Genomic DNA, 19,468 nt, shown 5'->3' on the forward strand with positions numbered 1-19,468 from the left:
TCTGTGTTTGTATGTCCTTTCTTTGAAGTCTCTGATGTCTGGGGGTTTCAGAACAACTGCTAACAACTAGTAACTGTTGTGACTTCTGAATGGGACACTCTGCAAGCCCCTGATACCTGGCCAGGTGGCCAGGAGATAAGGAGAAGAAAGAAGCTGAAGGACGACTAGAAGGCAAAACTTGCAGGGAACGTTGTGTAAGCTTTTGACATGCTGCCAAGGAGTACAAAGGGGAAGGACAAGAAAAAAACTGAGAGGAAGACTACGAGCCTTCAGCATGAAAGACCCCCAGACACCCCCAGGGGGACCACCAGAGACTGATGCGCATGCTCCAGTAGGAGGGTTTGGATCCCGGAAGCTAATTATAATAACCCCTTATTTTTAGAAGTAGTAATGTATATGTATCAGCCTAGGAGCATAAAAATCAGCTGCTTGATGTAACTGGTGTGTGTCCTGGTGGAGCAGAGACTCCCGGCACACCCAGCGCTGTTTGCTTACCTCTATTCCTTTAAAAAAAAATTGTAAACTTTGATTATAATCCTATTTTGAAGACTGAGCCATTTATAACACAAGCAACAGGTCTAGGATGGCACCTTTCCTTGTCGCCCTCAGTAGCTGTACCAAGGAGTTGTCATCAAGGTGTGTGAGGAATCTCCTGGACCTGCTTGTATCAGCTGTGTGGTCTTCCCAGGTAATGTCTGGCAAGTTGAAGTCCCCCATCAGGACAAGGGCAGTTGAGCTAAGAGAGGTCTCTCTTAGTTCCTTAGCGAATAATTCATTGGTATCGCAAACACCCACTGCAACATCCAAGTGATTGGTTTCTCCCTTAATCCTTACCCAGAGGCTCTCAGCCGCGTCCTTGTGCCAGCCCCTTGCCTCGCCTGCCCTGCCTATCCTTCCTGAAGAGCCCATAACCGTCCATCACAGCACACCAAGTCTCGCTTGTTCTGGGACGGAGCTGAAGCTTCCAGCTCCTCCTGCTTGTCCCTCCTGCTGGGTGCATAGGTGCAGAAACATTCCAAATGTGCTCCAGTGTACCCAGCGTGGCATGGAGCAGGCAGAAGGATCTCACTAGCACACAGTCCCTCCCATTTTGGTGTGCCACTTAGCAGATTCTGTCGGGACAGAACAATAATGGATGATGCTCAGAGGTCCTTACGGGGCAAGTGAGCTTTCTAGAAACATCTTTTACCCTGATCTCCTGGGAGGCAGCAGACTTCTCCATGGGTTAGGTCAGGTCGGCATATGCGGCCCTCTGATCTGCTCAGAAGGGAGTCGCTTATGACAGTAACCCTTCTCTTTTTCTTGATGGAGGTGGTCGTGATACTGGGGAAGGCTGACTTGCCCTTGAACACCCCTCCAACCTGGATGGACCTTCATGCACATCATTGTTTGTGTGTCCATTAGTTCCAGAGTCTGTTGTTTCAGGGCACCTGAAAGGAAGGTGAGGTAGGCAAGGAGGGGTTCGCCTGCTGCCCCGAGCAGATCTCAACTTCCATCCCTTCGTCACTGAGATCCACTCCTTCTGCCCGACGGACAGAGGGTAGGGGATCCTCCATTTCCTCTGCTGTGTCTGCCTGACGCATCTGTCCCAGGGCTGGCAGAGTACAGTTCAACCTTCTCCGACTCCCTGGTGCTCCTCAGCCTGCCCACCTCCTCCCGAAGCTCTGCCAGGAGGCTGAGCAGTTCTTCTACCTGGGCGCACCTACCACAGGTGGACTCACAGGATGGGATGTCAGGAAGAATTTCTTCATGGAAAGGGTGGAACCGGCTGCCCAGGGCACTGCTGGAGTCCCCAGGCCTGGAGCTATTAAAGAAATGCGTGGACTTGGCGCTAAGCGCCGTGGTTTTGTGGTGGGCCTGGTAGTGTTAGCTGACGCTTGGCCTTGAGCTGAAGGCCCTTTTCCAAGCGCAAGGGTTCTGTGACTCTTTCATTGGTTGAGTAGGCGCCAAGCAGTCACCGGGCCCAGGGAAAAGACGTCCTTGGTGGCCTCCAAGTTAGCTCAGCGTCATGGCACCGAGTCACTTTGAAGGAGCTGCTGGAATAATGAGACAACAGCCTAGTTCTATTAAAATATATATTGCTCTTTTGAGGACTGCTGCGGGGCTAGCAGCACCACAGCAGTGGAAATCTCCGTCCTGACGTTGCGTTATGCCTTGACGTCAGGATCAGGGTGGTTTGAACTGCCAGGGAACGGACCATGGGTTCCGGGTCGCTGTCTGAAGGCCGGAGGGCTGCCAAAGAAAGAAGAGCAGAGATGAAAACCCACTCCTTGCAGAGATCCCCAGGCATCCCCTGCAGACCATGCCAGCCCCACTCGACTCTTCCCCAGGCCAGGAGGAGCAGGAGGGACAAAGGAATCTGTTGAAAGCTGCTGCTCAGCAATGTCCCAAATGCTCCCACCAGTCCTTCCCCACCTGCGCACCACAGGTCAAGTGGGGCACCTTCACAAGCTGGTTCCCTCACCACCTGCCTCCATCCCTTGGGAGGATTCACACACTCCAGGAATCTCGTGGACTCTTTCCTCTCGCTATTGTGCTTCCCCATGAGAGCAAGGGCTAGCAATCATGACCCTGCTCCTAGCTGCTTGTAGGCTGTTTCATCTCCCTCTTCGTCCTGGTTGCGTGCTCTACAACAGGCTCCCACCTTCTGTCAGCCTTACTGCCCTTTCCCCTGACTCTTCCTCAGGGACACTCAACCCTTTCAGCGGCACTGCCCAGCTCCAGGCTGGGAGGCCATTCCCTGACACCACAGGCCACCCCGTCTCCACTCCCTCGTTCCTATGCCTGCATTGCTCCTCCGCCCTCCTCAGCATTTCCCTGGAGCAGGGCAAGGCACGGGGGCCTCTGCCGCTGTCCCCCCAGCCCTAGCACAGCCCCCACTGCCCTCACTCACCGCTGAGGATTTCATTCAGCTTCTCCTCGCTCTGGTCCTTGCAGTAGCGTGCAGCAAGACCTAGACACAGAGATCCCATCAGAGCCCCGCTCCCCAGCACGCTCCCAGCAGCGCAGCCCCTGGCCTGGCCAGCCAGGCTGTGCCCCCTCCTGCACCCTGGAGCAAGGGCCCAGTCGGGGGGCTCTGGGGGCAACAGGGCTGTGCCTCACTGCCAGGGCAGTGCCTGGGGCTGCCAAAGGCTGCCCCAAGAGGGACCCAGGGGCTGGGCTCACCAATGAATCTGACGGCCTCAAGTCGCAAAAGGGTCTGCGTGTCCTGCAGGTAGGGCTGGCTCTGCTGCAGGTATTCTTCTACTCTGCCTCTGTCCTGCTGCAGCTGGAGAGAGAGAGAACGCAAGGTCACGGGGCTTGCACAGCCTCTCCAGGGTCTCCTCCAGCATCCTGGGGGCAGGGAGGGCAGAGGGGCCTGCAGAAGAGCCCCCTGGGGCTCTGTGCTGGAAGGAAGGGAGCGAGGATGCGGCTGCAGGCAGCAGGCTCTGGCCGGGCACGTTTGCCCAGCTGGGGCAAACCAAGTTGGGTCCTTACCAAGCACTCCCCGATCCTCCACGTCTGTTCTGTCTGGGCCAAGCGCTTGAGCTCTTTGCGTCGCAGAAACTCTGCAGCCACGGCGAGAGCTTCCCCAGAGGCCTGCGGAGCAGCAGAGGTCGGGAATTAGCACCACAGCCTTGGGGGACCCTCTGTCCCCTCCTCTTGGCAGAGCTGCGAGCCTTTCCCAGCGCGTTATGGGAGGCTGTGGTGTGGAAGAGCGTGCACTGGGTTCAGTGGCCAAGGCAAGGCCACGGGACGGCCACCATCGGAGGCAGCTCACACTGCCGGCCAGAGATCCCCCAGAGCAACCCTGTGGTGTCCACACAGCCTTGCCCACGTAACTGCTCAGCTCTGAGATCTGTACCTTTGCTACGCTCTCACTCTGGTCTCTCATGTGAAAGTAGAGTGGGAGAAGGCTCCTGTGCACGCTCCTCTTCATTTCCTTCTTCTTTTGCCGCAGCACAGCCTCCGTCACGGCTTGGAAGAGGCAGATGGAGTGCTCCCGCACCTGGCTGGACTCCTGGCAGGGAGGAGGACAGGAGGAATTTCAGCATTAGCGTGGCTCATGTGAAGGGAGCTCACAGAACTGTGAGATGCTTCAGCGCTGGATCCTTCCCAGAGGAGCTGCTCGGGGCAGCTGCAAGGCCTGGTGCCCGTGAAGGGCAACGCAATCGGTTGCCATCGCAGGCTGCCCGCCAGCCACCCCACTTTCGCCACCAGCAGCACCAGCCATGCCCAAGCAGTGCTCCCCAGTGCCTGGGCTGACGAGGAGACTGGGAAGGCCCTGCCTGAGTGCTGCCCACAGGGCCGGGCTGAAGGGCAGCCCTCGTTACAGGGGGCCCAGCTGCGGGCTCGGGCTCCCGCAGCACACTTACGTGGTCAAAGAGTGGCAGGAGCTTCTCAGCCAGCTGCAGAGCCGGGCCACTGGCCTTCCTCCTCTCCACATGAGCCATCATGTTTCTCAGCACAAGCAGGGCCTTGAGCATGACGTCTGTGTTGGTGTCCTGCAGGGCCTCCGCGATGTCTGGCAGCACGACCTGAAGTTTTCTTGCCTGTAGGAAAGACACCATTTCCCTTCCGTGAAGCAGTGAGAGACCACCCTGGGCAAAGGGCTCTGGTTCCTGAGCACCAGCCTCCTGCCTTGCTTCCTGGCAGCGGGGAGGGACAGGAGGGCAGAAGAGCAAAGGCCCAGGCTGCCAACATGGCTTTGCTTGACGATGGCCCACTCACCTTCTCAGGGCTCTGTGACACGGTGCAGAGCCCTTTCAGAACCATCAAGCGCATCTCTGGGCTTGGGTGCTTCAGGTAACTCTGGAGGTGCACTGGGTTACCAAACTCCTCCTCAGAAATGTGATTCTGGGCCAGCATCTGCAAGAAAGAGCAGTGAGAGCCTGGCAGGGCCTGCAGGGCTCCCTGCAGCCTCTTCTTCTCCCACCTTTGGGCAGGGATGGGGCAGCGCCAGCTGGCACCAAAGAGGCACCAGGCACGGGGAGCTACGGGGTCTTGCCGGCCCCAGGGACCATGCGTCCGTACGTCCTGCGGGAGCTGGCAGTTTGGGGGTAGATGGGCACAGGGCTGTGCCTGTGTGCCTGAAGGGACACACGTAGCCCTGCTGGGAGCAAGGTTTCATCTGGGAACTCACAGCCAAGCGACGGATGCAGGTGTCTTCGGTGACTGCGGTGCACCAGTTGCACAGCGGCAAGTCTTCCGTCATGATGTTTAAAACCTTCTCCAACGTCTGCGGCATGGCCAGGATCACCTCCCACATGCCCAGGTCAGTGCTGCAAGCCCAGAATACTCTGTCAGTGAGGCTGCCTCAGCCGCAGGGCCACAAACTGGGCCAGCCTCAGAGGAGCCAGGCTGTCCTGCAGCCCCTGTGACTTGGGGAGCACTGAGGGCCCAGCCTGGGCAAGCAGGAGGGGGCTGAGCTGGTGTTCCCTGGGGGCAGGGGGACTCTGGGCTGCCTTGGACAGCTGGGCTGCTGCAGCCCTGGCTGGCCCAGTAGGGCTGGAACACATTGGTGGGAAGGAGGGCTGTGCTCCCTGGGGATGTCCTGCTCTTTGCCATGGCTCTGGCAAGCAGAGAGTCTCCAGGTGCATCTCCCGACATGGAACAAGCCCTCAAGGATGTCAAGGCCAGGACCTGTCACATGGCGGAGAGAACTGCAGCAGGTTCTTGACTTCTTCCCTGGACATCTTGTTGGTCAGCTGGAGAAGCAGGGAGTCCAGGCACTGCCGCGCCGATGCCGTGTGGATGCTGCCCAGGTTTTTCCTGATGCACTCCATGATCTTTGGCACCTTGGGGGACAAAGTGGGAATGGTGTTGCCAGCAGACTGCAGCCATTTCCACAGCTGCCACTCAAACTTTAGCCCCTTCCATTGCTCTCTGCTGGCTTCACGTGGCTTCTGGAGCCCAAGAGAACCCGATGTGCGAGGGAGGCAGGGAGGGAGGCAGGGAAGGAGAGAGGAACAATGCCTGGAAGAGCTCAAGGGCAGGGCCATGGCCACAGGCCACTTACATCTGTCAGCCAGTAGTCAGGGTCCTCCAAGGCTGCGTCCAGCACACCGAAGGCCCCCTCCTTGTCATGGATGCTGGAGTCTGGTAAAGCTTCAAGGGCTGTGAGGATGACGTCCACCCTCTCAGCAGGGAAGAGGTGTCCTCCAAACCCCTGTGGGAAGAAGGAGGAGCGAAGACATGCCTCACTGAGTGTCCCAAGGGTGCTGCTTAGCTGAGCAGCAAGGGCAGCTCCGGAGAGAAGGCCCTCGGGGGAAGGGGTGAGGATGGGGCATATGGGGCCAGAGTGCTGGCCCTGCAGGTAACCAGGGCTTGCTGGTGGCCAGGAGGGCTGGAGCTGCTGCCGGGACACAGGGGAGCAGCCTTCGCATAGCCCCAGCCTGGGGACAAGAGGAACCCTCTCACCAGGGCGAGTGAGGCCGTGCCAGCCCCACCGGTTCTGGACCCCTTTGCTCACACCAGATGCCTGCTGATGCTGCGGACAAGATCCCCAGCAAGGCCAGAGCTCATTACCTTGGCAATATCACAGGGAATGGACAGTACAGAAAATGGAAATCTTGTATCCTTCAATATCTTGCGGCGCTGCACATGATTTTCCATGTCCTTTGTCAGTGAGCTTTCTAAACAGTGGGAAACAGCGAAGAGTCAGTAGGGAAGAGCATCTCTGCCAACAAGCTTGCCAAATGGTGAAAAGCACCTTCACTAGTGTGAGGAATGTTTTAACAATTCGTGTCCATAAAGAACAATTCTGTTTGAAATGTTTGAATCCTGTCTGCCTCTGGGCCCTGCACTGGCAATTCAATGCTTGAACCACAGCTGCAGTGTGTCCCAGTCTCCCCCTCATTCCTCATTCTAGCCAATTTATCACTTCTTAAATTTATGAACCTGTTTGCTTTTGTTATTCCAGACTTCTATTTCTAACACTGCTATAGATGTGTCTGTGAATGGCTGGGGAAGAATGTTTTAATTACCCGTGTGTCTGGGAGTTTCAGAACAACTGATAACAACTAGTGACTGTTATGGGATACTGTGTGGATCTTTGGTATCTGGTTGGGGGGGGGGCTGAGAAAGAAGCTGAATGGCGGCTGGGAGACAAGATTTGAAGAAGGTGTTTTGAAGAAGGTGTTCCGTAAACTTGGGATGGTGCCCAGTAAGTACAAAGGGGAAGAGGAAGACTGCGAGCCTTCAGCATGGAAGACCCCTAGAGACCCCCAGAAGAGACCCCAGAGGAGACTGCGCATGCTCCAGTAGGAGGGACTGCACCCCGGAAGCTAATTTTAATAATCTATTTTTTTAAGAAGTAGTAATGAATATGTATTAGTCTAGGAGCATAAAAATCAGTTGCTTGATGTAACTGGTGTGTGTCCTGGTGGAGCGGAGACTCCCGGTGCACCCAGCGCTGTTTGCTTACCTCTATTCCTTTATATCCTTTAATAAATCCTATTTTTCATTTAATTCTAATTTGAATCCTGAGCCATTTATAACACTAGGAATGGTTGAGGAGGGAGGCTCAGACCCATGGCGAGGAGAGTGATGGGCAGGGATGTAAAGCACAAGGCGAGGAGTGCTGGGAGCAAGAGGGACCTCAGGGATGATGCAGAAGGAGGAGAAGCAATGGCGTTGGGTGCCGCGGGGGTAGCAGCATGTCACAGACCCCCTTCTGCTCGGGGTCAGGATGTGCAGGAAGCCCCCTGACACCTGCTTGCAAGACGGCAGGGAGCAAACAGTCAGGGAGAATTCTGGAGGGCGTCACCATTCCTGGTGATGCATGGCTGGCTCTGCTGTTCACTCCTCGGGGAAGATGCAGTTTGGGAAGTGCTCATCGATTGATGGCTTAGACTGGGGGAGACCACAAAACAGCGTGGTAGGTGATCTGGGGAGGGTTGGGAAGGACAGCAGCAGAGAACTGCTCCTGGACGTCAGGTGAGCGTCTAGCTTCTGCGGAAAACGATAGCCAGAATGCTGCGGGAAGCTGCTGTGAGGAGCAGAGGAGGTCAGGGAACCTGGCAGAATTCCGTGGGCAGCCTCCCCCAAGCACAAAAGCAATCCTTCACAATACTCGGGGAGAACAAGCAGACAAAGCAGCAGATGTCTGCGTGCAGACAAAGCTCTGATTCTGGTGGTATCTTTGCCACCGCTGAAAATGAAGAGGTGGCCCAGCAGCTGTCCCAGGATGGGGATGTGGACCTCTTTGTGGGTGCCAGGACTGCCCTTGCATTTTCTAGCAGTGAACAAGGTCTGGGCGAGGGAGAGAGGAGAGAAGAAGGGTTAAGTGGAGGCAGAGAGCAGGACCTGGGGAAGGAAGAGCAAGGGCAAAGGAGGGACAAAGACCCTTTCTTCAGGGCAGAGCTCTGCTGAGGCCTCCACCTGTGCCCAGTCTTGCTGCACAGGCACCCCCAAGCTGCAGGATGCTCTGGAAGGTAGGGAAGGGGAGACAGGCTGGCTGAAAGGTTCCTGGCATCTTACCTTCCCCAAATATGTGACCAGGAAATCACTCATCCTCTCAATCTTCTGCAGGGCAATCTTGCGCACAGCTGTGTTATGGGAGGTGGCATAGTGCAGCAGCGCCTGTGAGGAGAGAAGCTGCTGGTCTGCCCTTGGAGCTGATGCCTTCTCCAGCAGAAGCAGCACTGCTGAACCCCTGGCTGTGCTCACGCCGTCCATCAAAGCTTCCCCCAAGGTGGAGCAAAGCCCTCAGCAGGGCTCCTGCCCCTGGGTTCCCGCCCCTGGGTTCCCTTGCAGGCTTGCCACAGATCCACCAGCCAACTTTGTGGTCAGGCAGACAGGCAGATGCCACCTGCCAGTGCAGCCTCAGCTCCTTCCTGCGCCCTCCCCCAGAACGTGGCCCTCTGTCCCCTCTCCGTGAAGGCTGGCTTCTGTGGCTTGAACCAGGGGTCCGCAATGGGGCAGGGATACAGCCACTGGACAGTCAGGAGATCAGGGCATCAGGGCCACGCTCCCGTGCAGGATGGGCATGTCCCTGGGGATCTCTGCCCCATTCACACCTGGCAAGAGAACTCTGGAGGGACTGGGGGAAAGGAGGAGAGCAGCTCCAGCTGCCGCCACTGTGGTGCCCAAGGAGTGGGCTAAAAGTCTCCCACTGCTTTGGCACACGGTGATCTCTTGGGGTCTGCAGGGGCTGGCCCAGAAGTGCCATGGGCAAGGTTTTGCTGTGACATGAGAGGATTCTTCAGAGGGGAAAGGGTCTTTGACCACAGCCAGGGGATGCCAGGCTCCCAGAAGAACTTGGTGGGCTTCCCCAAAGGAGGTGGGCGCCTGCCTGCAGTATGCTCAGTCCTAGCACTAGGAGTGGGCCATCCACTGCAGCATGGACATTCGTTACCCCCCCAGCTGTGGAACCACTCCTGGGAAACCGACTCTTTGCAAATGCCAGACCTGCAAAATATTCTGCAACTCCTCGCCGACACTGGAGATTGGACAGTTGCGTACAAAGGCCTGCAGCATGATTTCCATGGCGTTCATGGTCTGCAAGGAGGACAGAGGATCAGAGAAGCATTTCTGAGCTCCTTCTCACCCCCAGGAGCTGACTGAACCTCCAGCAGCAAGGGAGGACACATGCACCGCCTCACAGAGCCCGGGGGTGACTTTGGGGCTAAACAACTTCTGTGTGGAGACCTCCTGAGAGCACTGGATCAGGCCAGAGAAGGGGAAGGGGAAGAAGAGATTAGGCTGGGAAAGCAAATCTGGGCCCCGGCCCTGCATTGGTTGTCCGGTTGTCTCAGCATGTGGGAGCATGGCAGCAGCCCAGCGGGACTGGGGGTGTCGCTACCTCACCCAGCACATACCTTGGTGTAGAGATCTTTTTCTGCCGCTGACATGTCCAAATAGGGAGGCAGAAAGAAGACGCTCTTGAAGCAGGCATGCAGGAGACTCTCCTTTTTGCCATCCAGTGCTGACTCCACTGTGGCGCTAAGAAGGGAGATAGGAGCTTGTTGGATGCTGGTGCTGGAGTGGTGCCTCAAGGCTTAGGGAAGGAGGACAGGCATGTCCCTGGGAGGACATGTCTTCCCATGGACAGGCATCCCTGGGAGGGATGGGAAACCTTCCCGCCAGCTTCAGGGCCACCAGGACCTTGCCCAGGGATGTGCTGGCCAAAGTAGGGGCTTAGCAGGTACCTGAGCGTGGCAATAGTTAGCATGGCTTTCATTCGAAACGCTGTGTGCAAACTGTCTGTGGGCTCCTCTTCCAGCAAAACCTGCAAAACACAACCAGGATGGGACGTGGCAGACACTCGCCCCCAGTGCCTGCTGCTGAAGGCCCAGCAGCACACCCAGTCCTGCCTTGGGCAGCTTGGTTTGTCTCCACCTGTGCATGGTTTGTCTCCACCCCCCCTGCCCCAGCCTCACAGGGGGCTGGCGCTCGAGGGGCCTTGCCCCTTCCCCAACCCGCCACGCGTCCCCTCACCTTGATGTTCTCTGCCAGCTCCATCTCGCGGCAGAAGGCGTCCATGTCCTCCAACAAGGAACAGTCTCTGCACGTGGTGCAGATGCTCTCCAGGAACTTCATTTTCTTTTCCTCATCCTGGCAGCCACAGAGAGAAGCACGGGGAGCGTGAGGGGGGAGAACCAGAGCCCACAGCACTGGAGTGCTGCGACGTGCGGTGCTGTCTGAGACACACAGAGGGCAGCAGCTCTGCCCAGCCAGCAGCGCTCCTGCTGCCTGGCAGCAGGGCCAGGGCCCCGTCAGGACACACCAGCACAGCCACGACAGAAGTGGCTGCCCTTACCTTCTCTGTGCTGACAAAAATCTGGATGAAGTTCTTGGCTTCCTCTTTGCCAAAATCCCATAACCAGGCATCTAGCAATGGAGAAGAGCGAGCAGTGCTGCAGTGAGGGGCTGAAGGCAGGAGCGAGGAGAGGAAGGGCCCCCAGCACGAGAGACACACGGCCCTGCTGGAGCAGGTCCAGAGGAGGCCCTGATGCAGATCAGAGGCCTGGAGCACCTCCCCTAGGACAGGCTGAGAGAGCTGGGCTTCTTCAGCCTGGAGAAGAGGAGGCTCCAGGGGGCCCTTAGAGCGGCCTTCCTGTACCTAGAGGTGGGCCTGGCCGACAGGATAGCTGGGGAGGGACTCTTTCTCAGGAGTGCTGTGACAGGACAAGGCCTAACAGGTTTAAGCTAACGGAGGGTAGATTTCAATTAGGTATTCAATTAGCAACAAATTCTATACTCTGAGGGTGCTGAGGCAGCAGGATCTGGGCCCCCTCTAAGCTCCCTCCCAAGCCGGGGCGAGGCCATGCTGCGTTGGGCTCCCAGCACCCCCAGTATCCAGGTGCCCTTCTTCTCCACGGGCTGCAGCACCAGCCCAGGGCCTGCTCCACCGGGGGCTCCTCCACAGGCTGCAGCGTGGAGATCTGCTCCATGTGGGACCCATGGGTGCAGGGGAACAGCCTGCTCCACCAAGGGCCTCTCCACAGGCCACAGGGGATCTTCTGCTGAAGAGAGATCCACAGGGGATCTCCCTGCGGCCTTCCAGTACGTAAAGGGGGCTCATAAAAAAGATGGAGAGCAACCCTTTGCTTGGGCAGGCAGCGATGGGGCGAGAGGGAATGGGTTTAAACTGCAGGAGGGGAGAGTTAGGTTAGACACGAGGACGTAATTCTTCACTGCCAGGGTGGGGAGGTTGTCCAGAGCCGTGGATGCTCCGTCCCTGGAGGTCTGGAGGTGGTCGTGCCAGCACCATCCAGTAGGTACTTGGTGGGCCAATACCCCCCAGTACTGCCCAGTACTCCCCAGAGTTCACAGTACCCTCCCAGTGCCTGCCGGTACTGCCTGGAAGCCCCCCCAGTATCCTCCCAGTGCACCCCAGTAGCACCCAGAACCCCTCAGAACTCCACCATTGACTGCAGTACTGCCCACAGTCCCCCAGTGTGCTCATAGTATCCCCCCAACACTGCCTAGAACACCACCAGCATTGCCTAGAGCTCCCCCACCATGCTCCCACTGCCCCCCAGTACCCTCCCAGTGCTGCCAAACTCAGCCCCCAAGCTCCCCACCACCCCCTGGAGCTGCCCATTCGCGTCCAAGCCCCCCAAAACCGCCCCATTCCCCCGCCCTGCACCGAAGCTGTGTGCCCACAGAAACACCCCCAAACCCACCCAGAACGCAGAGCAGAGCCCCCCCCCCAACACCCCGTGGCGGGGTGTCCCCATTGCCTGGATCCTCATTAAGGCCCCTCATTACAGCACCTCGTTAAGGCTGTGAGTACTGCAAAACCAGTGCTTTATTTCACAGCTTTGGCCGCCCATGACAGCGCCCAAATAGGGGGATGGGTGTTAGGGTCCTCCAAATCCCCCCAAAATACCCCAAAACTACGGCCTGGTCCCAGTCCCCCACGCCCAGGGATCCCCAGGCCTCCTGAGACCCCCAGATCACCCTGAAATGTCCCCAAATGTTCTCCTGGGACAATAAAGGGTCCTGCCGTGTTTTGGGAGGGGGACCCTGGATCTGCCCCGGACCTCTCAAACCCTCCATAGGGACATGCGAGGCACCCCGCCCCCCACCCCGGGTTCCTCCCAAGCCCCCCGTGGGGAAACGCGGTCCCCCCACATCCCCTTCCAAAGCCCCTATGGAGGATATAGGGTCCCTCTGTCCTGTTGGGGTTCCCCCCCTCCCTATAAAGCCCCTGTGGGTGCCCCCAAACGGTGGGGACAGGCATTGGCAGCAAGGGGGCCCTGGTGGCCTCGTGCCCCCCCCTCTCACTTGGCCGTCATCATCTGCACGAGCTCTGCCGGGAGAGAAGGGGATGCTCAGAGGGGACAGGGACGCAGCGGGGACACAGCAGGGGTTGGGGACATGGCGGGGGGACAGGAACACAGCAAAGACTGAGGGAATAGGAACGGGAATGGGAAAACGTGGAGTCTATAGGGACGGGGACAGAGCAGGCATGGGGGGGCCCCATAGGGACAAGGGGAGGACACGGGGGGGACACGCTGCCGGCCAGAGATCCCCCAGAGCAACCCTGTGGTGTCCGCACAGCCTTGCCCACGTAACTGCTCAGCTCTGAGATCTGTACCTTTGCTACGCTCTCACTCTGGTCTCTCACGCGAAAGTAGAGTGGGAGAAGGCTGCTGTGCACTGTCCTCTTCATGACCAGCACCGCGGGGCCGGGGTCACACGGCTGCCCCCAGCCCCCCCCCCAAAAAGGGGGTCCTCCGGGGGGGGGGGCGCAAGGGGGCTCACCGTCGGTGTCCACCTCCTTGATCATGTCCTGCAGCTCGGCCTCGGTGGGGTTCCAGTCCAGTCTCCTGGACTCTTTCCTCTCGCTATTGTGCTTCCCCATGAGAGCAAGGGCTAGCAATCATGACCCTGCTCCTAGCTGCTTGTAGGCTGTTTCATCTCCCTCTTCGTCCTGGTTGCGTGCTCTACAACAGGCTCCCACCTTCTGTCAGCCTTACTGCCCTTTCCCCTGACTCTTCCTCAGGGACACTCAACCCTTTCAGCGGCACTGCCCAGCTCCAGGCTGGGAGGCCATTCCCTGACACCACAGGCCACCCCGTCTCCTCTCCCTCGTTCCTATGCCTGCATTGCTCCTCCGCCCTCCTCAGCATTTCCCTGGAGCAGGGCAAGGCACGGGGGCCTCTGCCGCTGTCCCCCCAGCCCTAGCACACCCCCCACTGCCCTCACTCACCGCTGAGGATTTCATTCAGCTTCTCCTCGCTCTGGTCCTTGCAGTAGCGCGCAGCAAGACCTAGACACAGAGATCCCATCAGAGCCCCGCTCCCCAGCACGCTCCCAGCAGCGCAGCCCCTGGCCTGGCCAGCCAGGCTGTGCCCCCTCCTGCACCCTGGAGCAAGGGCCCAGTCGGGGGGCTCTGGGGGCAACAGGGCTGGGCCTCACTGCCAGGGCAGTGCCTGGGGCTGCCAAAGGCTGCCCCAAGAGGGACCCAGGGGCTGGGCTCACCAATGAATCTGACGGCCTCAAGTCGCAAAAGGGTCTGCGTGTCCTGCAGGTAGGGCTGGCTCTGCTGCAGGTATTCTTCTACTCTGCCTCTGTCCTGCTGCAGCTGGAGAGAGAGAGAACGCAAGGTCACGGGGCTTGCACAGCCTCTCCAGGGTCTCCTCCAGCATCCTGGGGGCAGGGAGGGCAGAGGGGCCTGCAGAAGAGCCCCCTGGGGCTCTGTGCTGGAAGGAAGGGAGCGAGGATGCGGCTGCAGGCAGCGGGCTCTGGCCGGGCACGTTTGCCCAGCTGGGGCAAACCAAGTTGGGTCCTTACCAAGCACTCCCCGATCCTCCACGTCTGTTCTGTCTGGGCCAAGCGCTTGAGCTCTTTGCGTCGCAGAAACTCTGCAGCCACGGCGAGAGCTTCCCCAGAGGCCTGCGGAGCAGCAGAGGTTGGCAGGTAGCACCACAGCCTTGGGAAGGAGACCCTCTGTCCCCTCTTCTTGGCAGAGCTGCGAGCCTTTCCCAGCGCGTTATGGGGGCTGTGGTGGGGGAGAGCGTGCACTGGGTTCAGTGGCCAAGGCAAGGCCACGGGACGGCCACCATCGGAGGCAGCTCACGCTGCCGGCCAGAGATCCCCCAGAGCAACCCTGTGGTGTCCACACAGCCTTGCCCACGTAACTGCTCAGCTCTGAGATCTGTACCTTTGCTACGCTCTCACTCTGGTCTCTCATGTGAAAGTAGAGTGGGAGAAGGCTGCTGTGCACTGTCCTCTTCATGACCGGCACCGCGGGGCCGGGGTCACACGGCTGCCCCCAGCCCCCCCCCCAAAAAGGGGGTCCTCCGGGGGGGGGCGCAAGGGGGCTCACCGTCGGTGTCCACCTCCTTGATCATGTCCTGCAGCTCGGCCTCGGTGGGGTTCCGGCCCAGGGAGCGCATGACGGTGCCCAGCTCCTCGGCGGTGATGGTGCCGTCGCCGTCCTTGTCGAAGAGCGAGAACTCCTCCCTGAACTCTGGGGACCGGCACCGCGGGGCCGGGGTCACACGGCTGCCCCCAGCCCCCCCCCCAAAAAGGGGGTCCTCCGGGGGGGGGCGCAGGGGGCGCAGGGGGGCTCACCGTCGGTGTCCACCTCCTTGATCATGTCCTGCAGCTCGGCCTCGGTGGGGTTCCAGTCCAGTCTCCTGGACTCTTTCCTCTCGCTATTGTGCTTCCCCATGAGAGCAAGGGCTAGCAATCATGACCCTGCTCCTAGCTGCTTGTAGGCTGTTTCATCTCCCTCTTCGTCCTGGTTGCGTGCTCTACAACAGGCTCCCACCTTCTGTCAGCCTTACTGCCCTTTCCCCTGACTCTTCCTCAGGGACACTCAACCCTTTCAGCGGCACTGCCCAGCTCCAGGCTGGGAGGCCATTCCCTGACACCACAGGCCACCCCGTCTCCTCTCCCTCGTTCCTATGCCTGCATTGCTCCTCCGCCCTCCTCAGCATTTCCCTGGAGCAGGGCAAGGCACGGGGGCCTCTGCCGCTGTCCCCCCAGCCCTAGCACACCCCCCACTGCCCTCACTCACCGCTGAGGATTTCATTCAGCTTCTCCTCGCTCTGGTCCTTGCAGTAGCGCGCAGCAAGACCTAGACACAGAGATCCCATCAGAGCCCCGCTCCCCAGCACGCTCCCAGCAGCGCAGCCCCTGGCCTGGCCAGCCAGGCTGTGCCCCCTCCTGCACCCTGGAGCAAGGGCCCAGTCGGGGGGCTCTGGGGGCAACAGGGCTGTGCCTCACTGCCAGGGCAGTGCCTGGGGCTGCCAAAGGCTGCCCCAAGAGGGACCCAGGGGCTGGGCTCACCAGTGAATCTGACGGCCTCAAGTCGCAAAAGGGTCTGCGTGTCCTGCAGGTAGGGCTGGCTCTGCTGCAGGTATTCTTCTACTCTGCCTCTGTCCTGCTGCAGCTGGAGAGAGAGAGAACGCAAGGTCACGGGGCTTGCACAGCCTCTCCAGGGTCTCCTCCAGCATCCTGGGGGCAGGGAGGGCAGAGGGGCCTGCAGAAGAGCCCCCTGGGGCTCTGTGCTGGAAGGAAGGGAGCGAGGATGCGGCTGCAGGCAGCGGGCTCTGGCCGGGCACGTTTGCCCAGCTGGGGCAAACCAAGTTGGGTCCTTACCAAGCACTCCCCGATCCTCCACGTCTGTTCTGTCTGGGCCAAGCGCTTGAGCTCTTTGCGTCGCAGAAACTCTGCAGCCACGGCGAGAGCTTCCCCAGAGGCCTGCGGAGCAGCAGAGTTTGGGAATTAGCACCACAGCCTTGGGAAGGAGACCCTCTGTCCCCTCCTCTTGGCAGAGCTGTGAGCCTTTCCCAGCGCGTTATGGGAGGCTGTGGTGGGGGAGAGCGTGCACTGGGTTCAGTGGCCAAGGCAAGGCCACGGGACGGCCACCATCGGAGGCAGCTCATGCTGCCGGCCAGAGATCCCCCAGAGCAACTCTGTAGAGCGTGTGGGTGACCAGCTCATAAACAGACCATGTGCACAGAACAAGCCTCTGGACAGATGGCCTGATCACAAATACTTCCAGTATCGGCCAGAATATCTACTCAAGCTCTCTGGGACTGGGTTTAGTTATCCAGTGCTCTGCTAGGAATAGGACATCCTGACAACTTCTCAAAGGTTGTCATAGAATCGTAGAATCATAGAAACATAGGGTTGGAAAGGACAACCTTTCAAGATCAAGATCAAGATCACCTAGTCCAACTGTCTTCCTATCACCAATACTACCCACTAAGCTACTAAATCATATCTCGTAAGACCAGCTCCATTCCGGCGAGTGGTCCTTGGAAGGTGCATTCATCACTACGCCACCTTTACCGTAGACTTCATGGACAAATGACAGCATTGCTCTGTGAACCCCCCCACTGCCCAAACCTGCAGGACAGAGCTGAGAGGGAGCTGTAGGAGCTGGGCTGAGCTCCAGTCCTTCCCCTGGAACCACAAGAAATGGATTCCCCAAAGAAGGGACAGCAGCGTAGAACAAGATCTGGGCCACTGCTCATGGACAGTCCCTCTACAAATATCTTCCTCTGTCAAAAATATATAATGGGAACAAGCATGCCGAATGCACATGTGGGGTGCCAGTCTTTTTTAGGGGTGATACAAAGAGCTGGGGAAATATTTATCATCACAGCATGCAGGGAGCAAGTGGTTCTTCCTGAGCAGCCTCCGGCTGGGTCAGCAAGAGCAACACTGGACTGTGACGCTGTTGGTTAGCCCCAGTAGGCAGCTAAGCACCACACAACCACATCCCGTGGCACTGAGGAGAGAAGGAAAGCAACAAAAGTTGTGCGTTGAGATAAAAATTATTAAGCAAAGGAAAAGTGGAAGAAGAAGGACACACAGCACCATAGAAGCTGCTGTGAAGACAAAGAAGTCCTTCCCAGACAGACTCAGTACAGAAGTGTTGCAAGATTTTGTCACATTTACAAATGGGTAACACTTCAATCTTGATTCTGGAATGATTTGCTCTATAAAAGATTTTATTTATTCATTTGTTTGCTTAGAACTGTTTGCTTATTCCCCCGGTAAGAAGTTAGTCTGGTAGATGGCACTGGAACAGGTTGCCAGAGAAGCTGTGGATGCCCCATCCCTGGAGGTGTTCAAGGCCAGGCTGGATGGGACTTTGGCCAGCCTGATCTAATGGGAGATGTCCCTGTCTGTGGCAGGGGGGTTGGAGTTAAATTATCTCTAGGGTCCTTTCCAACTCAAGACATTCTATGATTCTACAATTCTATGGATGAAATGGCATTAAATACCTTGTTGAGAAGCAGCATCCAACAGCTGAGTCTCTGGACCAGAGAACTGACATTCCCATTAGCTGTCTGCAGCTGGGGGTGTCTGCCTCTAACCTTACTTTAGGGTTAGAAACCACGTGCCCCTGCATTTGGAGTCAAAACTTTGTCCCCCATAGACCATTGCCTTTCATCCTTGGTGTTTGTTTTCTATCAGTTTCAGTGACAGAAGGAAATTACAATTAGAAATCCTACAGCCCATGGAACCACCAGGGATAAAAGTTGGCTCCAAACCAGTGGGATTCTCTGGGTCAGGGCTTTGTTTTGTCCTCTGCTGCTCAGTGGAGGGAAGGATCATGACAGCTTACGGGATCCCCCATGTCCTCAGGGCTGCCTATGGCTGCAAATGGGACCCCAGAAGGGACCATCTTGAGGGCAGCACCTTCTTGACCACCTTCTTGGTGGTTGAGATGCCTCTGATGGCCTTCCTCAAGGCCCGTGGTGGAAGGTGCCATAATGCTGGTGCCAGCCAGGGACAGCAAGAAATCTCCTGTGTCGCAGCCAGCATGAAGCAAAGGCAGCTGCTCACGACGAGCGTGTAGCACGAGAACCAAGATGAGCTGACTGTCTCATGCACCATCCCACAGCCTCCTGTGATCTTTCCCACAAAGCAAGAATCAAATGGCCCTGTAGGACTGGGTCTGCCCTTGAAGCTGATGGAGCCCTGAGCAGGGCTCAGGCTCAGAAAAGCCTTTTCAGCCTCTTACCTTCTCCACAGGTGTGGTGCCCCTGATGGGACACAGAGTGTCCTAGCCCTCACTGCCAGCACCACTGCCTGGCAGGAGCTCAACCCATGTGCCAAGGACTAGGAGGGGTCCCTGAGCAGCCCCTGCAGGTGCAAAATTGTCTGAGGAACCATTCTGCAACTGCATTATTGAAACCCTTAACTAGGACTCGATGTAGGAAGACATTAAACAAGGGAAGGACTTGGCTGGTTTGATTTTGATGAACAGAAAGGAGAAGTTTTTCCTTCTGCAAGCTGTTAGGTTCTTGCTGTGTGGGTGAAATGTTGGTCCTTCACCACCTCTAGCTTGAATCATTTTTGCAGGTGCGTCTTCCTTATGCAATCCTTTCTTTTTTTTTCTGACCTAACATGGACTCAAGTTGCTGTTGCTGGTGCCTGATTTTCACAGTGCCATTTGTAAAGCACTCCACCAAAGGCCACCAGAAGTTCCCAGGTACCTCCCGGGGTTGTGGCACCCTGCCTGCCATTCTCCACTCCACCTCCTATTTGCTGCGTCTGGTCAGGGCAGTATTGCTGCAGCGTGTTCTGATTCTAGACCCACAAAAAAATTGAAGGTCTAATGGCTTAAAAGAAAAACACCGAAGCAACAGGATTACATATAAGAATATCCTCTGTGTGGGGGGAATGCTGGCACAAAAAGGGATCTCTATGACAAGCAGCTGCAGTTTTGCCAGGTTAAATCCAGACAATGCAAGACTTCACAACCTCACTGGGCAACCTGTTCCCCTGTTCCATCACCCACACAGTACAGAAGGATTTTCTGACATTCAGGCAGAACCACTTGTATTTTAGTTCGTGCCACTGTCTCTTGTCGTATTACTGGACATCACTGAGAAGAGCATGGTTCCATTTTCCTTGCACCCTCCCTTCAGGTATATATGTTGATAAGATCCACCCCGGGCCTTCTTTCTTCTAAGCTAGAGTCCTATATCTCTTAGCATTTCATCATCTTCGGGGCCCCTTCATGAACTCTCTCCAGTAGTTCTGTGTCTCTTGTACTGGGGAGCCC

This window comes from Netta rufina (assembly GCF_964035555.1).
Source record: "Netta rufina genome assembly, chromosome: 33".
Classification (NCBI taxonomy): Eukaryota; Metazoa; Chordata; class Aves; order Anseriformes; family Anatidae; genus Netta; species Netta rufina.